Consider the following 4,105-nt stretch of genomic DNA (forward strand, 5'->3'; position numbering starts at 1 on the left):
GATCTGAATTCTTGCTTAGGCTGCAAGGCTAACCACTGCAAGGGAATATAAATAAAAGATAAAAATATCTATCTGGGTTCCTGAGGGACAAGCCTGACTGCATAGGGGTTGATGTCAAAAGTATCCCCTCTCCAGGAAAAAGACATCGGGACGGGTATGGCCCTCATGCCTCACTGGACAATGACAGGGGGACTGGAGCCATTACAAGGTCCCCTTCAAATACTGGATGTTAGGCCTCTATCCCAGCCTTCCCAAGTTTAGAATTGCCACAGCCCTTCTACACTTAGAGAAGGGAGGAGATGTCAGGGGCAGCCCTGCTTACACACTGTAGGCCTAAAATCAGCTATAGGCCTAAAATCAGCAATAGGCTTGTCATACATGTATACTAATACCAAGTCTTGGGTCTCAGTGGAAAAACATTGAAACATATGGCTATAAGCTAATGTCAACAGGCAGCTTTTGTGGAAATTTATAAGCCTGAGTAGTCATAGACCTTGTAACTAGGTAGCCTTGGCAGACAATACCAACTTAGATAAGGACAAGTGAGTCATAGACAGAGTCATAGTGAATTGTCCCCTGAACCTTCACCTAGCTGATACCCGGTTCTGAAGATATCTGTATTCCTCCTGAACACTCATACTCCAGTGTCATTCCCTTCCCCACATCCTGCCTTTCTGTGTTTATAACCCCTGTGTGAATTAATTACGATTTGAGAAAAATAAATAAATAAATAAAAATTTAAAAAAAGAAAACCTGTATTATACATAAAATGAGATAGAGTTCAAAGTTCATAGCATATGTATTTCAATAAGTATATTTTCCATACATAGTATATTAATATCATAAAGTAAATTAATCTCATTACTTTATATTATCTAAAAGAAATAAAATTTAAAAATATGATCAAAAAAGATGAAAAATTTGTTCATTTTATAGTTTGATTTAACATAAGAATATAGAAATTTCAAATAATTTCATCAACATAAAATTGATAGAATTATTACTTCACTGCAAAGTCTTAACTGTCTAGATTAAAATTTTAAATACTTTACTCATATTAATCTTGCCTAATCATTGACATTAATCTCTTAAAGATATAAAAGTAACAGCTTATAAATTATGTAATTGAAAATTTGATAAACACTACTTAACCTTATTCTTTATTTTAATGAAAATGATCTGCTTGTTTGTGAACTGCAAATGCAGGGACTTACAAATTTTCATTATGTTCTTGCTGATGAAGTACTATTATTTATCAGTACATCAATTTCTTGTTGATAAAGTATGATTTTCATTATTGGGATAAAATATTTTAGCAGACAAAAATGCTTGAGAAATAGAAACATATGCATCCAAGTAATATATCTTTGGTATAGGCAACATATTGTTGAAAAATTTATTGACTCACGTCTCCCAGAAAACAGAAGAAAAATCCAGCCACTTGTGAACTCCATTTCTATCAACTGACTTCTGTACTACACAGAAGTTCAGGTTGCTGTTTTATGTATAAAACCATAAAGTAAAATATTATACTGAACAATGTAGTGTAGACCCACAAAGACAAATACCTCATATTCTTATATATGTAGATCTTACTTTCAAACTTTAAGATTTCTGTGTTTAAATTGGAGTCTGTGGAAGTGAGGAAGAAGGAAAGGTACCATGAGTTTGGGATGGGGAAAGAACAGAAATGTTGAGATGGTATAGTAAAACACATGTGAAATGACAAAACTACTAGGTGAACAAAGGTTTAAATAAGGTTGGAGTAGTGAAGTGGAGAAACAGATGAGGTTTAGGAGTAGTTAAATATAACTATGGATTTATTATATTTTAGTTACATTCCTATTGCTGTGATAAGACACCATGGCCAAGGAAACTTATATAAGAGAGAATTTAGAGTTTTTAAAAAGTGAATCATGACCATCATAATGGGGAGCATGACAGCAGGAAGGCTGGCATGGCACTGTGGCAGGAGCTGAGAGCTTATGTTTGATATGCATGTTAGAGGCTAGAGAAAAACCCCCTGGGCCTGCTATGCACTTTTAAAAGCTTTTGAGACCATTCCCAGTTACACATCTTCTTTAACAAGGCCATACCCCCTCATTCTACTCAAAACAGTTCCACCAACTTGGAATCTACTACTCCAATAAATGAACCTACATGAGTCATTCAAACCCACACAGATGATAAACAAATATAGGGACTAATTAGAAAGTATTTTTAAAACAGAATTTTAATGCATATACCCTGCAGGGCTTTGTAATGGTCCTCCTATAAGCCATAAGTATTTAAATAAAAAGATCTCAGTTATATGTAAGGAACATTTTCCTATGAATTGTTGTCCAAAGAGGCCTTCTAGGCTGACCAACACAATACAGTCTCGCCCCATTAATTTAGATGGTCTATGGAAACTAGATGGTAAGACTCTATTGTTAAGAATACTACACATATTGAATATAGAACACAGAGAAATCAAGCTGGAAACTGAGGTGGATAACCCCTCATCCACTATGCTGGCTACCATTCAGTGTCAAAAATTGCTATGCAGGCTGCTAGAGGAGAAAATTCATTCACCATCTTTCCCAGGTCTGACCTCCATTTACAATGATAGTAACCTGCCAAGTAAGATATGGCATGGCTATTTCAGGCGTAGGGATAAGTATTATCTTTTTGATTAAATTTGAGGCCTGCTTTACTGGATGAAATGCATGTCTGATACAGTAAACCTAGCCAAATGCATTTGGCTAAGGATTTCATGGGCCTTAGGAGGAAGTCTACCATTGATGCCTTGCTAAACAGACATATAGTAAAAGTACCTTCTGAATATTTATGCTTACATTCATGTTCTTAGCCTTGATCAAAGAAGTTTCTTTTTGAAATGGGCTATGGATAATTCAGAGATTTATAATTAATTTAAGTACTGAGAATAAGGGATTGTTGAGTACCCAGCCTTAAATGAGACATCTACATCATCTGCTACAGGGTTCAGGGAACATCATGAAGAGAGGTTAGAAAGAACTTAAGAGCTGGATTGTAAAAAGGAATGTTATGAAATCCTGTGTTTTCTATCAAATGGTCAGTGCGAACTGCTATACATATACAGTAGTTGTAGCTACTTCCATAAGACACACACACACACACACACACACACAAAACCTGTCAATAAGGAGCAGGCAGTGATAGTTGGAAGAAATGGTGTAAACAGGTGTGTAAGCTGGATAAGAAAGGATAATGAGGTGAATATGACCAAACTAATTTGTATACTTATATGAAGTCATCAAAACTGAAGGAGAAAATAGGTTAGTGAAAACTTAATGTTCCTTAGCTCCAAATCCAGTGAGTCAGGGTGGGTAAGCAGCAGAGACAAGGAATCAATCACAATTTTATGTCGCTGATGTCTCCTATGCAGCATGACTTAGATCATTTTCACTGTTACAACAATCTTATACATTGAAAAATTAATTCATCTGAGTTTCCCAGTAATGAGATAAAAAGCAAGAAAAAAAGAGAACATCCAAGAGAGGGAGAAATACCAAAGCATCTTATTAGCCAGTATCTCATACTAAATATTTTATTATTTTATTTAGTTTGAATATATAATAACTACATATGTTTAAGGAAAACAATGTAAAGTTTTGATAATGTTTATGTATTTATTGTTAAGTTCACAAATGTATCTATTATTATCTTAATACTACTTGCTCTACAAAGAGATACAATTATTAACTTAGCGTTTCTTGGGATTTTATTTAATTCAAAGTATCTTTATACATTATCCTTGCAGATAATTTCAATGTTTATAACTTTAAAAGTAGGTTTCTAAATTTCGTCTAGTACAAAGTCTATCTTTCATGGAAAGGAAAATACTGAAGAGACAGTTAACAAAATCATATAAATCACAATCATGCTACAGAGAAGTAATAGGGATTAGAAAAGTAGTAGTAGCATTCTTCCAATGAAACCAGGGAGAAATAAGCAAACCAATGTACACAAAGAACTCAAGAAATTAGATTCCAGAGAACCAAATAACTCTATTAAAAATGGAAACTCGAATGGCCGAGAAGCATATAAAGAAATGCTTAACATCCTTAGTCATCAGGGAAAT

Source organism: Grammomys surdaster, unplaced genomic scaffold, assembly GCF_004785775.1.
Source record: "Grammomys surdaster isolate TR1022 unplaced genomic scaffold, NIH_TR_1.0 125749, whole genome shotgun sequence".
NCBI lineage: Eukaryota > Metazoa > Chordata > Mammalia > Rodentia > Muridae > Grammomys > Grammomys surdaster.